Source organism: Octodon degus, unplaced genomic scaffold, assembly GCF_000260255.1.
Source record: "Octodon degus isolate 3935 unplaced genomic scaffold, OctDeg1.0 scaffold00071, whole genome shotgun sequence".
NCBI lineage: Eukaryota > Metazoa > Chordata > Mammalia > Rodentia > Octodontidae > Octodon > Octodon degus.
This window is the reverse complement of record NW_004524647.1, coordinates 5,031,900-5,050,422: the sequence shown is the minus strand read 5'-3', so window position 1 is coordinate 5,050,422 and position 18,523 is coordinate 5,031,900. Positions and strand designations below refer to the sequence as shown.

Genomic DNA, 18,523 nt, shown 5'->3' with positions numbered 1-18,523 from the left:
ACATTATGTTGTGCTTCATTCTTGTGCCGCAGTGGAGTAACACTTCCCAACACATTTCTTAGTATTTCGGTTTCATTTCTACTCTCAAGTTTTGGCTGGTTTTTAAAATTCAAAAATACCTGCTGGGAGTTCCACGGGGGATTGTGACTACTTCATGCAGAAGTGGTCCTTGGAGTGTGGTACCACAGGCCAGCTAGAGATGCCCATTGCTGGGCGTCCTGCCAGTGCCCCTGCTCTGCAGCTGGTAAGCATCCCAGCACTTGAGCTCTACTGCCTGCCTCACCCACCTCGACTGCAGTAGAGACCTCAGTATCACAGGACGTGGGCACAGCGGGAGTAGCACGGTGCTGTGGAGGCTGGCAGTGGAAAACTCTCAATACTAAGGATGAACACCTAGCCCAGGAGATGATGAAAAGAAATACACAACTTAATTGGCAGTCTCTGTTGTGTTTTGTTGTTCAGATCTTTCAGTGACAGGTTTCTTAAACCTCTTTTTTTTTTAAGCTATTTCTTCCTTTTCCTTTTATTGTCTCTCTGTTTCAGATGCACTTCAATGAAAGTATGAAACACTCAGTCTAAGACTGAGGAAGGAAACTCTTTCCTTGCATTTGCAGAAAATCATTACATCCTGCCCATGCAGGTCAGTATCTGCCTGTGAGAAATGCAAGAGTTCATGAAAATAATTTTTTGTACAGTACACAGATTACTTCAGAGGAGACATATCTGCCACCGAGGGATCTGTGCCATCAGAACATTTGGTTTCTAGTCTCCCAAGTCTTCTTTGTTTTTGATCGTGACATTTCTTCATGCTCAGATGCATACGTGATGTAACATTCTTTGTTGATGTTCTGAAATGTGTTTTGGAGTTATTTTGGCTTAGCACAAAATAAGAATGGGGCTCTCAACTTTTCTGGCTGAAATGTTAATCTTGATTTTTTTTTTTCTCCTATGTTCTTCCTTTGCCTTTCTGTACCCGGTGTATTTGTAGAGCTTTAAGCACAAAACTGGTATTTAATAGACCCTAGATAGTTTTGTTGGAAAAAGGGCAAATAAGATATCTCTCTGGGGAATTTGTAGGCCTTTATTGTGGTGGAGGAATATGCCCAAAAGAGGAGTTCCTCCCAGCCTATTTGTTGAGGAATGATCGAAGTTCAACAGCATGGAAATTCTACTTCTCGCTTCAGCTGTAAAGGTGCTTATAAAGGTAGCTGGGCTATTCTAGCAATTTGCCTTATTTTGAAAATCCAATTTGGAAGCTTCATTAAAAGGCCCTAATTTAGCGTCTTCAGGGAATATGTGTTTAAGGGAGCTTGTCAACAATCTTATGTGTTTGCCAGTGTGTAGGTGAGCTCAACTCCCCAAGCTGGGGGTTACCTGGTTACTGCATCCCCTTCTATTTCAAACAAGACACCAGATAAACTCAAAATCTTCAGATCAAGAATAACAGTACCTTTTTTTTCCCCTGCTAAAGTTCCCCTTTCCCCACCTCCCATTCCTAATGTTAGAGTACATTTGGTTCACCATCTGCAACTGACATCATGAATCTGGCACTTAATGCTCCAATAGGAAGACAACAGTTTTAGTAAATTTGTGTCAGGCCACAGGCCTTAAAGGATGGCAAGTGTTTCAGTTGTTTAAGGAAATACAAACACTTTCTAATGCCTCGAAGGGTAATGTATTGCTCACTGCCTGCTTTGTATTCCCCAGAGTATATTTCAGTCCCACGTTGGGACAAGACATTTTAAAATTGGATAGCCAAATGTTAATTATCTACATGGCCTCAAATAAACTCTAGCCTTCTCCAGTTCCTAGTAGGTTGACAAAATATTATGAGAAAAGGTAGAAAAGTTAATTGAAGAAAATTAACATCATTCTCCTTTGGAATGTTTCCTTTTTCCCCAAAAATGATTAAAATTCGTGAGGTACTGTATTAATTTTTGTCATCAGATTTGCCTATACACTGTTAAGATGTGGAAACATTCTGTTTTGTTCTTCCACATAATCACTGGCGTTTGGGAGCAGAATACTGATTGACTACTCTCTACAACTATTCAATGGGTATAATTTCTAATCTACTTAACAGGATTGAGTCACATTTTGTTTATTTGTTTTAGTGAATTCTTCAAGTAAAATCTCATTTGTTGTGGAAAGACTGTGCCTAACTAGGGGCTATGGTTTCCTGTTAATAAATCACCCATCCCTCCATCCAATAAGTGATAAGGTATGGTCCTGTCCAGAAGGGAAATCAACACTGATCCTTTATTCATTTGCTCTCAGTTGTATGGATTTGTGACACAGAACTTGACACAACTTCCCACTGAAAAAGGTAAGTTTTATAAGACATAATTTGAGATAAAGAAAAGTGAAGTAAATCAGGAACAATTTTAATAATTTTCCTTTACATTCCATGTGTCTGGAAAATACTTAAGTGCTTTTGGGAGTGACTAAGTAGAAAAGTTGGGGAGACAAATCAAGGTAACAATTCTGATTTTTATAGATTTGGTTTGCATGAAAACTTACACAACAGATTCATTATGCCAGCAGCAACTGAACCCCAAGAAAGAAAATTTCTAATGGTTGCAAGATAATTGTCAATCCAGAAAGACAAGTGTAAAGTTATCTGTTCTACCTTATAGCAATTTTCTAAAAACATCACATATAATTTAAGATTCATAATCAATATTTTAGAATATATGAACATGACCACATTGAAATCATTTTTTCTGTGACTCTGAAAGGCACATCTCTTAATAAATCTGTTAATAATGTTTGTCTTTATGATTGGGTGTCAATAAGTAAAATTTAAAAGATGTGGATATTTTCATAATGTGGTTTATGCTAGTTATTTGTTGTCTATTTGCAAGGTTACTAATGGCAGGTGGTAGAAGTTGATTTTTCACTTCAGTTTATTCTGGGCTGGGGTGTTCAGTGCCCCAGATCCACGGTTATTCAATGTCTACATTTCAGAAACTGAATTGCCGGATATCATCACAATGAGCACTGGCAATTCCAGGCAGGGGTGTACAACTATAATTTTGCTGAACATTAATAACAACCTGGCAGAGCAGCCCAGAACCAAATGCCTTGCTCACAGCTGGGGGCCATATAACTAGAGTGGTATATCTTGGCTGGTGACCTACAGTGCAGTCTTTTAAGAGGAGTGGGTGGTAGTCCAGAAATTTATTCACTCTCTTTCACTATTCACTGCATTTATTTATTTTTTATTTATTTATTTTTGGTAGTGTGACTGAGACAATGGAAAATAAAAATTACAGATTAATAAAAAAATAGTACATTTCCAAAATAATCGTTATGTCAACGCTTTTACTTCGTCAGGTGTCAACTCTGCCCCAGACCCTACCCTGCCCCCTCCCCTGCCTGGTTTCCGCTGCACCTGGGTGATTCTCAACCAGCGCTCAGGTAGGCAGCGGTCTGGGCAATCGCCCACAGGGAGGGACTTTTGGTCTCACTCAAAGCCGAAACCGAGCATCTCCGAGAGCTCTGAGGCTAAGGCTTCCTTTGGGCGGGGTGAGGTGTTATTACTGTGGGATTTTCTCCGCAGAGTTGGCCAGGAAAGTGAGCGCCTAGGGAAGGGAACGGAGCAGGGCTTCGCCAAGTATCTGCAGGAGTACACTCACCCACGAGAGAGGTACCCTGAGGGCTTGGGCACCGGGGCTGGAGGGAACGCATGCCTTCTGGCTGGGCTGGGGAGGCTATGTGAAGGGACAGGGGGCAAAATGCCAGTTTTCTCTCTGATTAATGATGTTCATGCTCCCATGCGTGGCTCGTGCGCTTTGTCTCTATCCTTGGGCTGGCGCGGAGCTGCCCGGGGAATCGGTAGTGCTGCTAGCGCCGGGCGCACGGAGCAGGTGTGGGCACTCAGACTTGCCTGGCCGCGCCCAGGAGCAGAGAGTCTCAGGACAATACCGGTCAGCCAGCCGTAGCCACCTCTCGGGTGTGGCAGGTCAGGAAACCAGGATCTCTGGCTCCAGCAGCTGTGGAGCCACGTGCAACTCCTACCGTGCTCTCAACCCCCCGGGCAGGGACCGGACGCATCCGGAGCTGCGGGGAGGAGCTGGGCACCGCCCCCGATGGCAGTGCCAGCCTAGTGGGAGAACACGGACGGGAGAAGGGTAGACGACCAAGGTGGTCGGGCAGGGAACGTGGTCCCAAGGGACTCATCGAGGCTGGCTAATTCTAGGTGTCACTGGCTGAGCCGAACGAGGGACAGGTGGGAGCAGCCAGATTACCCTGCCCTGCCTCCTGGGAGTGGACAGAGACAGGGAGAGAGAGAGAGAGTGAGAGGCAGGAGAGAGAGAGGAGAGAGAGAGAGAGAGAGAGAGAGAGAGAGAGAGAGAGAGAGAGAGAAATGTGCGCCCTCCCTCCAGACACCCTCCTCTGACCGAGGAAAGTGGCCTGGGGCACAGAGTAGGAGAGAAGCTGCGGGCACAGAAGACGGGAAGAGACCCTGCATTGCTGAGTGGACTGCGGAGGAACTCGGCGGGGCGGACAGACTGACGCAAGGACTGCCAACCAGCGAGAGTGGGAGCTTGGCGAGCAGGGCGCAGAAAGCTAGATTCCGGCGCTGAGCTGCTAGACTGACAGACAGACGGTCCGACCGACAGATCTGCAGACTCTCCAGAGGAGCAGACGTGAGGCGGGGGCTCCTTGACTGTCTGCAACCTGCGGGACAGAGGCGGCAGCCGTGCCCTCTGCGAGAGTCCGGACCAGTGATTAGCCTCAGGGCCGGCGGGGACGCGAGCCGAAGCCACCTCGGTAGCCGCTGCAGCCCTGGCTGCCACAGCTGTGCGGGGACCCCAGCCTACACTGCAGAAAGGTCCTTTTAATAGCAGTTAAATCAATCGGAAAAAAAAAAAAAAAAAAGCAACAACAAAAAGACAAGCCAAAAATCAAACCAAACCAACTCAGCCAAATCAATCATTAAGAAACAATAATATTAATAAAAGCCTAAACCAAATCAAATCAACCAAGGCAACAAGACGCTCGGGGTATAGCCACTGTTCAGTCAAGGTAATAATCAGATTTTCTGACGTGAACATTGTATGTCTTGTGAATTTTTCTCCCTACTTTGTTTCTGCCATGTATCTTGCTTTTCTTTTGAATTGTTCTTCGCTTGTATTTTTTTTTCATTGTATTTGTAGAAAGCTGATGTTGTGATCTATGTACCGTTTTCTGTTTTATAGAAGGACGAGTAGTTTTCCTTCCCCCTCCAATCAGGCAGAAGTGCAAAAACTGGAAGTTAAATTGAAAAACACAATGCTTTTGTGTCAAAGTTTACAGTGATTTATGTAGGTTTCCTGACAGAAAGTTTGGAATGCTCTTAATCTGAAGAAGAGCTAGATGAGTGGCAGAAAGTTGCAATCAAATGTGTTTTTCTAAGAGGACTGAAGTCTTGGGTCTCAAGAGGTTTGAGGAACAAGAATTTTGAGTTTTATTTTTACATTCTTCTAGCCTGTTGCATTGTTAAATTGAACTAGACAGGTGTTTAGAAAGTTTCTTTTGAAGAGGAATACACTGAGTCAGTGTTTGTGCATAGAAATAAAGTACGTGGATCATCAGCCTCAGTTTCAGGACTTGGTCACCTTCTGAAGATACAGATAAAGACCATGCAAGTTCAAATGCAAAAAGGAAAGAGCAAATTGAAAGTTATGGGAATAGGAAGCTAAAGAAAATATATGATATGTGTAGAAATTGCTTTCATGAGAATATATTTAGTATAGATATTAATTTTATTGTCTGTTTTAAGTCTATTGGTACAATATTTTAGCTTTTCCAAAGAGTGATATTACCAAAGTTGAAATGAATCTGTATAAAATTGTATTCATCTGCTTGGGGCATCAAAAATAGAGTGATTATTTAGAGTAAATAAAATAGAAATGACAGAAAAATCATTGTTTATATTTTGGTAAAAGAAAACCTTTAATACACATTTAAAGAAACACACCTACTCCTTTGATCCAGTATGTTTGCATGTTCCCAAGGTTTGCATGTCTTCATAATATTTTATCTGTTGTTATTTTCTTGATGAACAGAATTTGGAAGGCAGGAGGTCTAGCTATATTTTGTGCAAATAGTGGAATAATCTATTTTAACAGTAATCGCTTCTGCTGCATTACTAATGTGGGATTATGTGTAAGAAAGTATGTATGCATTCTTTTCAGGTTCTGTGGGTCTCCAAGGTATGTATTTTTGGGTGTTTACTTCTATATTTCTTTGTTTTTACATGTCTTTACTTTTTATCATTCTAACAGAATATTTTTAAATTTTCTGGAGAGAGAGTTCAGATGTGTTCTTTGAGGAATGCACCTATTGCTCACAAAAGATGCAAAAGTGTAATCGGTTACTCTCTTTGTTTATCAATACTATTATGATTCGGCTTCAGTGAAATTTTAAAGACATTTAGAATGCTATGGATATATGCATTAATTTGTCACCTCTGAGCATGATTTATTTAATTTGGAAATTAAAACAGTTCAGTTACTCTAGATGGATACTTATTTAGTAGAGTACTTTGTTTGGGTGAGGCATATTTAAAGAAACTTACATAGCTCCAGGAATTGACTTTCAGCTTCTCAGAGAGCTCATTTCACTATATGCTTATTTCTCTCTTACAACATTCAGCTTAGACCCAGACAGCTTTTCGTGTGCTATTAGATTTGCAAATTGCTGATCTCCTAGTGACTTTCTCTCTCAGATCCCAAATGAGTGTGGTTACCTTGAGAACTGTGGCATTAGCCCCGGTAGGGCATTCTTCGCTGGGGAGTTCTGTGCAGTCTATTTTTAATGTTGTTCAAAGAAAGAACCAGCACTAACTCAGCAATAAAAGGATGAGGAAAGACAGTTCAATGTGTGGTTATGGATCCTGGAGAAGGATATTTGAAAAGGTAAAGACTGACTTCTGGGTGTGGTGATTTTCATTAGGTCCTAATATTGTGTGAAAATAATCAATTGATTTTAGCTAGAGAATTATACATGAGTAGCTAGATATGTGTTTCCATAAACCTCTTCACTAGTTCTTGGAAAGAGGACTCAATAATTTGACCTTCCCAAAACTTAAAGGAGAGACCACGGGAGAGTTCCTGCATGCGTACTAATTTTAATAGTAGCTGCAGAGTCAGTGAGAAATACATAAATAATTTCAAATTGATAAAAAGTAAAATTATTCCAGCAGATGGTTCAAAGCTTATACTCTCTTCTGGGAATAAAGTAACTGACACTTTTTAAAAAAATTTCTGGTTTGTGAGTTATGTCATTTTCTTTCACAACATTGAAATCTTGTTCTAGAATTGTGGCAACTAAGTGAAGCAAGAAGTTTTGGTTGAACTTGAGAGAATATTTGGACTGTTTTATCCTCTTAACTTTAAGACAAACACTACGCATTATCTTTCTAAAGCCTAAAATACCTTTTAAATTTAGATAGCAGAGGCAGCACTGATAACATTCAGAATGTTATAATGAGGGGCAAAATCTTGACATTATAGTGTGCAGAATATATGGAGCCATCTGCCTGGAATGTTTTCACGTATTCAGAACACCTGTCTGGAAGTAAAAAGTGTGAATGTTGAACCAGAAAGGTCTCTATTGTTCATTTTCATGTTAATTATAACATTTTATAACCAGGTTATTTCTTTGTTCAGAGTGAAGCTAATTAGACAATATGTATAAGTAGTTTCCAAATTAAAAAAAAATAATATAATGTGATCAGGTTGTAGTAAATGGAGAAGTAACTTACATTATTAATGAAGGTGTTAGAGCAGTGTATGAAGTTGATTGGTACATTATACCAATTTTGTGAAAAATACTTCCTAAAATGAATTACAAAGAGAAATACATTGCAGGCAAATATTGTGATTTTTGTTTCTTTGTTTGTATTTTCAACTCAATTCTTGCATAGGGAAAGAGTTCACCCTAGCTGCACTATTTCCCTTAGTGGATATGCCATTTAAAACACAATTCCTATCCCTTTCTCAAGATTCTCGAGTCAGTGGGCATTCTCATCCGACTTCAATGTGTATTTTGTCTGTGGGCAAGATAATGATATACTGCATGAGCTGAACATAGAATGAGTCAGCCTCTGAAGACACAATCTACAGTGTAGGCAGAATAAATATGGTGGAGAATTCCTTAGGACAAGGAGGCAGTTTGAAGTCCATAAATCAGAAATCTCAATTATTTGTATATAATTCAATTTAACTTGGATTTGCTTTGTGACAAGGTTAGGAAAGAATGTTGTGTCTGCACTGAAAGCCATTTCTTCATTCAGATGGTAAGTACTGGCATCATTTTAACTGGTGCCACACGGTGGTTGTGTGTGTAGGAATTTGGAAATCTCTAATCACAAAGAAATGGCTCTGTAAAAATGCATTCTATTACCTGTGAAGTTCTAAACATGTTTTAAGCCAGTGATGCTGCACTTACATGGCGTATACTTCCTCTCTGGTGACAAAAAAAATCTTTATTTTTTTTAGGAAATCTGTGATTCCAGAAGCTCTACATTTCTATGGACTTCATATTTTTGGTATCTTTTTACTGAAATATTTCATGTTAAATATGAAATATGAGTTTTAAACAGTGATATAAGTAGATGCCAAAGGGCTATTAGAGGTAAAAAATGTAAGATTTGTGGCTTGCTGGATTTTTCCACCTTTAGGTGTCTTTGCTTCTGAGTGATAGGTTCTTTTACTATGCTCTTTTGTCAAGTTCTACTAAATCTATTTATTTCAATGCCACCCTCTTATAATTTAGATTAATTTGGCTCATGTTGGATTAACATGGGCCCCAGATATTGAAGTATTTATTGTATTTACATTACTGCCATTTCAGTTCCAGGAGAATTAGCTATGAGCTGAGATAAGAAGTATTTCAATTATATATGTACTAAGCTTGATAAGGAAGAAAGTACTTAAAACAGAGTATTAAGTTCATCCAGCAGTCTTTAATGTCCATATAATTATTATCTGGTGGTCTCAAAATCCTCTGCAGGCTGAAGATATATTCTTAAAGTATAAAATACCCTTGAAACATTCGAAAAGTACTTTCCTCTATAATTCTTGGATATGTCCCTGCCCTATGAAAAAAGATGTCGAGGCAAACCAAAAAGTTGATAGAAATAATCATACTGGAATGCTTGATGGGATGGTGAAGAACAAGGGGCTGGCTTGACTGCACCACATTGCGTCTCTGTTTTCAGACTGAATCTTGAATAGCATATTATGTTCCTCTAGATCCTAGTATCGCCAGGTGGAAAGAGTGTTAATCACTGTCTATGGTTGCAATAGATCAATTTTTAAAATTCCTTTACATGCTTTTCCTTAGAATATATCTTCTAGTGTTTTTTTAACCTCCACTCAATATATATATATCATTGTGACAGGTTTATAAGTTTTTTTATGTTTTATAACCAGAATTAGTTTAATTCTGGAATTGTGACTTATTAAACAGTGAAGATTTAGTTGAAAATTGTTTCACTTGAGGTACATAATTATTCCTCAGTCATAAATTTATATAACATTTAAAAACTTTTTAATTGTTCCTTTTATCTAGCCTAGAAATTCGCTTCTTGTTTTCTATGTAAATGAAACAGAAATACATTAGTTATCCCTTTCAAAACAAGCCTTTTGCTATATTTTCAAATTTGATGCCACTTTACAATGGTATAACTCTTTTAAAAATAGTTATTAAATTAAAATCCATTGTGGATGACATGCAAAATATTATAGATTTGCTAATGAAATCACTTTCCTTAAAAACATTTATTTTAAATAGTTGCAAGCTTGGTTTCAGTTTAAAGGGTAAAGAACATTTTTAATAGGACAATGATTAGGTTACTTTATTTTAAATAGTTAACAAATTTATAGAAGCTTATTTGTCATACTGTGGATCATATTTCTGTGCAGAGTCACAAATGTAATGAACTGTCATTTTTCAGCAGCTTTTTTATTGAGACTAACACAATTTATCTGTCTAAATAAGCCAAGTCATCTCTCCCTACTTGCTTGTGATGGAGACATCCAAGGGAAGAATTCAGCGACTCCACACCTAAATTAGTGCTGACATTCTTATTAATGGATAAGCAATCTTTCACCTATGAGTTGTCTTTGTTTGCTTCGTAATTACACAGTAAACTTTGGCACTAAGAGCAAGAAGCATCTGTTGAGAAACAGAAACTTCTTAGCAGAGTTCCTAGTTGGCAAGATGAAACCCTTCTCCTCAGAACGTTCCAATCTGTACAGTTGTACATCATAGGGGCAAAAGTTAATGGCTATGGAAATATTTTTATCTAGTTGAAATTAAAAACCAACCTAAGTGAGGTAAAATATTTCCAGATCTTTAAAGAACAAAAGTCAACATCAATTTCTGGAACTATTCAAGCCCTCCAAGTCTGTGTACAGCGTACAGTGTCGATGGCCCAGCAAACGCCCAAGGGTCAGTACTCCAAGGTGCTTTCAAGTGGTCTCCTGACCACCGTCACATACACTTAGGAAAACCAAGCCTCTGATCAGAAGAAAAGGAAAGAACGCCAACTCACTGAAATTCAGCGCTTATTCATAATTGTTTAACATTTATTTGCCATAAACTAAAGGAGAAAATGAAAAAAGTTATCAAATTGACTTTCAACCTCTTACATTTTTCTAGAACAAGATAAAATCCTCGCAGGAAGTGCTAGTATTTACTTATAAAAAGTACTCAGAATTGATACAATTTTTCATTCTGCATTTTGCTTATTGTTGTGTATGTAACTTTGGTGGAAATCCCAATATTGTTGGCATATGGTTTAATTTAATCATCAGAGTTGTTGGGCAGAAAACAAGTAGACCCACACGAGTATGTCACAAAATCATAATTTTGATAACAAATACAAACTTTAACTCCTTGTTTCTTTAAGACAATTATTTCAATTAGTGAAAAAGGAAAACCTTTTGGTTGAAAAAGTGGCTTTTCATTTTCTAGAAGAAGCTTTATAGTCAAACCCTGATGCCTTAACCTGGTGTAGCATACAGTTGTATTAACATTGCTATTTAATTTTCCAAATTCATTACCAAGATTCTGCAATCCTTTCATATCTGTGATCCTTTCTTTATCTAGCATATGGAAATGATTGAGATAACAATCTTACTTTTAATTTTTGAATATTTTGCTTATTTTCTCTGGTGCTAGAATATTTTAGAAAATTATCCAAAAACTAGTAGTGCACTTAAATGCAAAAACTGTAGCAAATGACTGGCTTGTGTTCATGATGCTTCATTTTATGCTTTTCTATGCCAATATAACTTTGATCACAACACATTTTTTTGTGAAGATTAAAATCTTTCCCCAACCCTGAAATTTTCGTATAATCACTAACAGGGTTCTGGGAAGACAAAATAACGCAGCGTGTAATCACGTCGTGTGTACGTGCTGCAGCTAGCCGCCTACCCCTGGCATTGTTAAGCACTCGGACAGCTGAATGCTTTAATCTCTAATCATTATTGTAATTATTGTGTTCCCCCAAACTATGGATGACTTAGATTTTAGTGATTTTTTTTAAATCAGGAGGTCTGGTAAGATACAGAGTTAATGAGACAGAATTCATACAGTGCAAAAATCTTACGCATGTAGGATTATGATGTAAATATCCAAGAAGGAATTATTTATTCCACAAATGATCACAATATTTTGGTCAGATATGCTTCAGGATTCTATAAACAAAAGCACCTTGAATTTAATGAAATTTTGAATTGATATTCAGGTTAAATCGAGAGTTTCTACACCAAAGATTTGCTAGGAGGCTTTCCGACAGTAAGCAGGAACTACTGCCTGTAATGAAGGTTTTATCATTATGAAGCTATATAGATCTTAATGAGATCCTATAGTTTAAAGAAATATACAAAATTTGGATTAAAATAAAAGGTTTAGGAAAGTAAAGCCTGTACGTGGTATATTTATATTTATATTCTTCATGCTTTACTTTCATGAATATGGAAGTCACCCTCTGAATTGATATTTCATCCTAGTGTTTTCTGGTTTTGAGCTAATAACTATTGGTATGACTGTTGCCAAGACTCTGAACCTTTTGATGCTTCATATTTTGCACAGGTGAAATTGTGTAGTAGCACCAGTATAATCTCCATTCTGAACAAATGACAAGTTATGAGACTGGAGATTTAGTTAATTCCTCGGCGCTTCCATTTTCTCAATTATGAAGTAGAAATGAGACCTAACTTGCAGGATCAAAGCACCTGACATCTGGGCACTATTAATAAAAAGTAAGCTATATGAAATCTTTAAGAGTGATTTGGTTTTATTGTATAAATGAGACACAGCTCTCTTTAAGAAAAATAATTATTTATTGTATTTATGTTTATTTACTATAATTTACACTACAGTTTTCTGCAGTTTATTGCTATTCCTTAAAATATTTTATTGTTAAAATTGTTGACTAGGTTGACTCTTTTTGTGCCTTTTAAATACTAAGGCTAAAACTATTACTGATCCCAGAGTTTTTCATTTCTAAGACCCTTTATAAGCACCTTAATAAGGCCCTTATCTTCTGTCAGTTTTGAAGGAAATGAATGATCAATTTAGGGTTACTTAAAGAATGTACAGATATTATTTTCCCAAAACATGTTAGTTGTATAGCTTCTAGTATCTAAAAGGGGTGAACAAATAACCAAACCTTTGAATAGGAAGAAGTTCAAATAGGTCTATGAAGGAATAACTAGACTGTTAGCAAATAGGCCTGAGGTTCCATGGGAGATGGAGACCAATTTCTACTCAGAGACAAAATAAAAAGAGTTGAGGGCTTGATGAAGGCCTCCCTGTCACTCCCACAGAAAGCTTTGGCTTTCTGTTTCTGAGCACTGAGTGAGTTGTTTGGACAGGGCAGTTAATTTGGCCTCTAATTCTAAAGTATCTGCGTGTAATTTTGCTTAATGAGTCAGCATTGTGCCTGTGTGAATATGGCCAGAGGAGGGAAGAGACTTCTCTCATAAGTGGATTTTAAATACTTGCTTCACCTGTCAAGAAATGGAGACCCACAAGTAGTAGTTAGCACAGAGGAAGATAAGCCATACAAAGCGATGCAAAACAGTAAATACATCAGAGAATTGCATTTTATTTTTAATACTTATGTAGATAATTCTAGGCAATAGCAAAATCAGAAAAGTATCAAGTAAAAATTCTCAGAAGATATCTGAGAATATTTATAATCTTTTGCTACTACAGTACTTGCTGAGAACCAAATATACATCTGTAGCGAGAGAGAGAAGGGAGACTGAACCAACTTAACATATATCATCATGTCCCACAAGACTACCTCTCAAGTGTCTTTCAATGTATATTCTTAATGGTCTTTAGCAGTTCTTGGATAGTACAGTGACTCCACATGGTGGCATTTAATCAAAGTTTATTGGACTAAAATGGACATTTGTATTATTCATAGTGTAAAATATTCAAGATTTAAAATCAGCTGTAAGTAAAATTTTAATTGTATTTCAGCTTAAGTGGATGCAATGTTCATCTTTTTGAAAGAGAACAAAGAGATGTCTCATCTATAACATTATAACTACACTAGAGATTATTTTGCTTCTTACTAAGAAATTGCTTCAAATCTCATAAAATGAATCTGAGTTCTACGAGAATAGCAAAGTCTCTCAAAGTTCAATCTTCTTATGCTGAATGCATATCATTTTTTTCTATGTGGAAATTATAGTTAATACTCAGATAACATAGTTTTAGGAGACAGGTTGAAGGAAAACCAGATTCACAAAGGAAAAAATCTGAATCACTGGTACACACAAGAGATCAGTCAACTTTAGTGCGTATGTACCTTTGGAGGAAGTCTAGCATGTAGGGAAAGAAGTCATTCCCCTGAAGAACAGCACAAGTGGGTAGTGCTGGATTAAGAGTCAGGGTGAGTGACACAGGGAAGAGAGAAGGATAAGGAACAAGTCCTCCAGACACCCTCCATGCCTCACAGCTTTCACCAAGTAATAGCGGAGTCATTTTCCTCTTTCCCCTACCGTGTAATCCTCGCTGGGCCACTGAGAATTAAATAATGTTGAACTGTTATCTATAGGGTTCCAGCTGAATAAGAAAGAAATGGGTTTGCTTTCTTAACTTGCTTCCTGCATTTTAGGAAAAACCCAATGTGCTGACTGAACGATCTTCCAAGGACCTAGCCATTTCCCAAAGAAAGCCAAAATCTGGAACCTAACCTCACAGACAAACCCCATGGTTTCTGTCTTCTCTGGATCTGGTGGCCTCCAGGCTATCATTATGAAAGCCAACAGGACATATTCTAGCCCCCACTATCCAATTTGGGGAACTTGCAAGCAAACTGAAAGGTGGGGTCTGCTGAGTTCCGGTGTGAGAGAAGTTGGGGTTAGTCCTTGTGTCCGATGTTATTACCCTTTTCTCCTTATTTTTCAAATGTCTACTGAAGTTTGTCTGTATGTTGGAACTCATGATAAATAGAAAAACTTTCTGTGTTGGATTTTATCGACATCTGACAGAACTGCATGAGTTTTAACTTCTTTTGAACAATAAATCAAATGATTGAGTGTCTAAGGAAAATTCAGAATGAAAATTACTGGCACAATAAACCAATATGAAAAAGTTTTGGCAAATTAGACAAATGTCCTTTTACCAGTAAAGTTAATAAGGAAAATCAATAAGGATGGCAGAAACATATTAATCCCCCCCCCAAAAAAAGCTTAAGTAGTAACTAGTGCTCATAAATTTGTGTGAAGAAAATTGTGTTGTTAGTAACAGATTACAAGCTAAAACTACAAACAACAGTTAACTGTTTCTGTAGTGAGAAAGATAATCAGCCAGAATAAACATATGTAGGATTAGAATAGTAAACCCATGTTCTCCTTTCTTGGTTTTTGTATATTTGCCATATTACTACTGGGCCAGCAAGAATTGACTGAAATTGTGTTGAGATTATGAACTGAAACCAGAGTTCAATGTATCTGATAATGTTAGGGAAAATTATATGTATGTATAATTTAATATTAAAAAGCAATTTTTTCTAAAAGGGAAGTTATTCTTTAAATTAGTTGTTTCTACCTCTTTTTAGCCTTTTAGCTAGGATCAAATATGGTAACTTGGTTGTGTCTACATTGGTGTACTTGAACAAAGAACTAGAAAATTGTTTCAAAAGAAATACAAAAGTTATTAGTGGTTTAAGAAGTAGTTTCTGTGGTTAAGGGAGATGGAATTATACAGACAGTAGCTCTGCAAGGAAATCATACATCAGTTAGAAAATTGGTGTGCAGATCACCTGCAAGACTCTTGTATGTGTGTGTGGTCCTGGAGAGTGCACCCAGGGCCTCCACATTGAGATGCATTTATACACTCTTTCTTGTTATATTGAGCCAGGGTCTGGATAAGTCCCTATGTTGCCCAGGCAATTCTTGAACTTGGCATTGTGTTTTGGCCTCCCAGGGTGCTTGGATTTATAGGCATAGGAAACCACACCTGGCTATGAATTTCTGTAAGTGATGTAGAATTTTCCATTTGCAAAGAGAAAATATTTGAGTATTCAAAGGTAGAAAAGTATCTGGACTCATTACTTTTGACCTGATTCATGTTTTAATATTTCCCATTGAAGTTCTGTACCAAGAACAATTTCAATTTTAAAAGCTCCTTATAAAGCAACCAGATTCCATCAAATAACTTCAAAAATCTCTTCCATTGTATAATTTCTATAATTCAATGATTGTTTTGTATAATCATCATACTTCTACAGTGTTCATGATTTTTTATATTTTTTCTGTTTAGCCTGGAAAATAATCATTAATATTACAAAATAAGAGTGAAATATTTAGAAGATGTTTCCATTGAGAGTAGGTGTTCCCTCTTAAAGTACAGAAGGTATGTGGACATGTGTCTGGGCTCACATTCAACTCTGCTACATAGTAATGAATTTCTTAAGTATTCTAAACCTCAGGCCACCCATTTCTAAAATAAGATTGTTGTAAGAAATACATGTGAAGTGTATGACCCTGACTCAGTATTAATTTATATTTCTTAGTGCTCAAATATTTAGGTTATTCTGTTATTTTCATTACTTTTGTTTGATTCCATCATCTTTGCATAAATAGAACATCACCTTTAAGTCTCTTCCAGAGAATTATAAAGTGGAAGTTATTGTAGGTTGCTTTGTCATGCATGAATAATGCCTATTTTCACCACAGCCGTGCTGACATGGTAAACTCCTGCCAGTGGCCCAGTGAGGCAAGCCTATATGTCTGCAGACATATAGTGTGCAGGCCCTTTTATCCAGCTCTGTACAGATGGGGGACTTGAACTTTTATAGATAAAATGGTAATTTGAAAAGGGGATTTGAGCCTGGATTATTCATAACTGCTTATGTACACAAAACTGCAGACAGAACTTCACCATCTGCTAACGTAACTTCTCTGTGGTAAGATTATGGCTCTGGGGCTGATTTACAAACAAGTGAACTAGGCCTCATTCTAGATGTGTCCACTTGAAGCATAGAGAGCTTAGTATTATCACTCTTCCAAGAGCAACTGAGACTATTATCTAAGACAAAGCAATGATTTCAAATAAAATATGGCTGGCATGTGACTTGGTCATGGTGCAGGGAAGACCAATGGCTACATCCAGCAGCAAGCATTTTGTGTAGTGCGACATACACCTAATAGGTCTAGCAAAACAAGAGTTCTAAAGTCAATGTTCCCAAAATTGGTAGAAAACATTACCTCACTGTTTGTGTAAAGCTCTGAAAATGGCTATTTTAAGGAAAACTGAGACATTCTCCCTATTTGTTTATTCATTAGAATCTTAGGCCTAAACAAAGACCAAGCCAGTTTGTTCTGCTAGCCATAGAATTGATAGCATTGAGGCAGACCAACTAGAACTGCAAACCTGAAAAAGTTGGATGTCCTCCTCTAAGTTGTAGAGAACTTATCTAAGACAGTGAACTGACAGAAAGTCAGTATTTAAGTATTCTTGATGAGGTATATATCAATGAATAGGAAGATCCAATGAAAGGAATGTAATGTTTTTCTGAAATTGTTAGAGGAGCTACTTGTGGCCATTTTTGGTGGAAAGCTGAACTTATTTCTCTATTGATTAGGTCATTAGTGCCATTTGTTCTGCTCTGTTGGAATTACTTCCTCAAGTTGCTCTATCTACACTCTACATTGCCTTGTTTCTTTAGGCAAAAATTCTTACCAATGTAGAAACCCAAAATCTCTATAGACCTATCAAGCATCATTTTCTGAAGTTACAAGGACAGTGATAGGTAAAAATCAGTATTTCTTATTGATTTTGAATTTATTGTTGGATAATTTTTGATCAAAAAGTATTTATGGAGTTGTTGTTTCAGAGAAATATGTTGCTTTACACTGAAATGCTAGTTGTATTGACTCCTTCACACGTGAAAGGGACCTTTCTGTACTTATGTAATGTCCTAACTGTTCTGCTTTTTGGTTTTAGTTACAGAAGTGACAATATCTCTGTTGGGCACATTTGCTTAAGGAAATAGACAAAGTGTACATCTCATGCCTTTTAATTTTTTCTCTGTTGTATGAATTATCCTGTAATTGCCATAAAAATACAAAGAGAATAGGTGATCAAAAATTAAGAATCATAGGGTAGGTAAAGCTTATGTAGTGAGACCACAACAAAAAGGAAGTTTTTGAAAATTAACTTTTGGAACTGGTACAAATTGGGTGGAAATTTGCCTGCATGCATCACCATCTATACTGCAGCTACTGTTTGGGGCATGGATGAAATCTTACTTATTAGCTCCTAATTTCATCTATCCATCTGGTATGCTTTCTCCTCATATCATAAGAAGGGGTTAGATTTGAAGCCAGGGTGATCTAAATTTGAATTTCACCTCTTTGTATCTTTCTATAGGCAAAAGTAATCAGGAGAGCTTAAGATCACTTTTATGTTAATCCATGCATAAAACACGATATCAAATAAAAATGGACCAAGTAACCATTAAAACTGGGCTGGAGGTGTAACTAAATGCTAGAAACCTGGACTTGCATATATAAAATCCTTGATCTTGATTCCTGACACAACACACAGTAGACACACACACACACACACACACACACACACACACACACACAGAACTAAAACTTATAAGAACACAAGTTATAAAATTGTATAACATCAATATTTCCCTTTAAAAGTGCTATGAATTTATAGTTTGAATCACAAATATTTTGTCTGTTCATGTATATGTGACGAGGAACATGAAAACTATAAATTTGGAGAGAATTGTTACTTTTTTTTTATTTAGTACAAGGTCTACAGGGTCTCATTATGGAGATCAGACTCATTGTGATTCTCCTGCTTACAGCCTCCCAAGCGCTGGCATTACAGGCATGTGCCACTGTACCCAGTCTCAATAGCCGATTCAGCATGTCCAGCGGGCAGGGGTGGGCCAGGGGATCGAACTCCTGGCCCCTGCATCTGCCTAAGCAGGTGCTTTAATATGCTGAGCTATTTGGCTGGCCCCCTTTTGGTACTA

At 37.4% G+C, this 18,523-nt stretch overlaps 1 protein-coding gene across 2 annotated transcripts in view; it reads left to right on the top strand.

Moving 5' to 3' along the window:
* Positions 1–4,316: 4,316 nt before the first annotated feature.
* Arpp21 (cAMP regulated phosphoprotein 21) overlaps positions 4,317–18,523 on the top strand; it is a 160,828-nt gene continuing 146,621 nt past the window's right edge. Inside the window, exon 1 of one of the 2 annotated variants that reach the window (XM_023719767.1) lies at positions 4,317–5,031. The gene's annotated coding sequence lies outside the window, so the exon portion shown is untranslated. Of the gene's footprint in view, positions 5,032–6,861; positions 6,906–18,523 lie in introns of those variants that run through there. The other variant, XM_023719769.1, reaches the window with a different exon arrangement.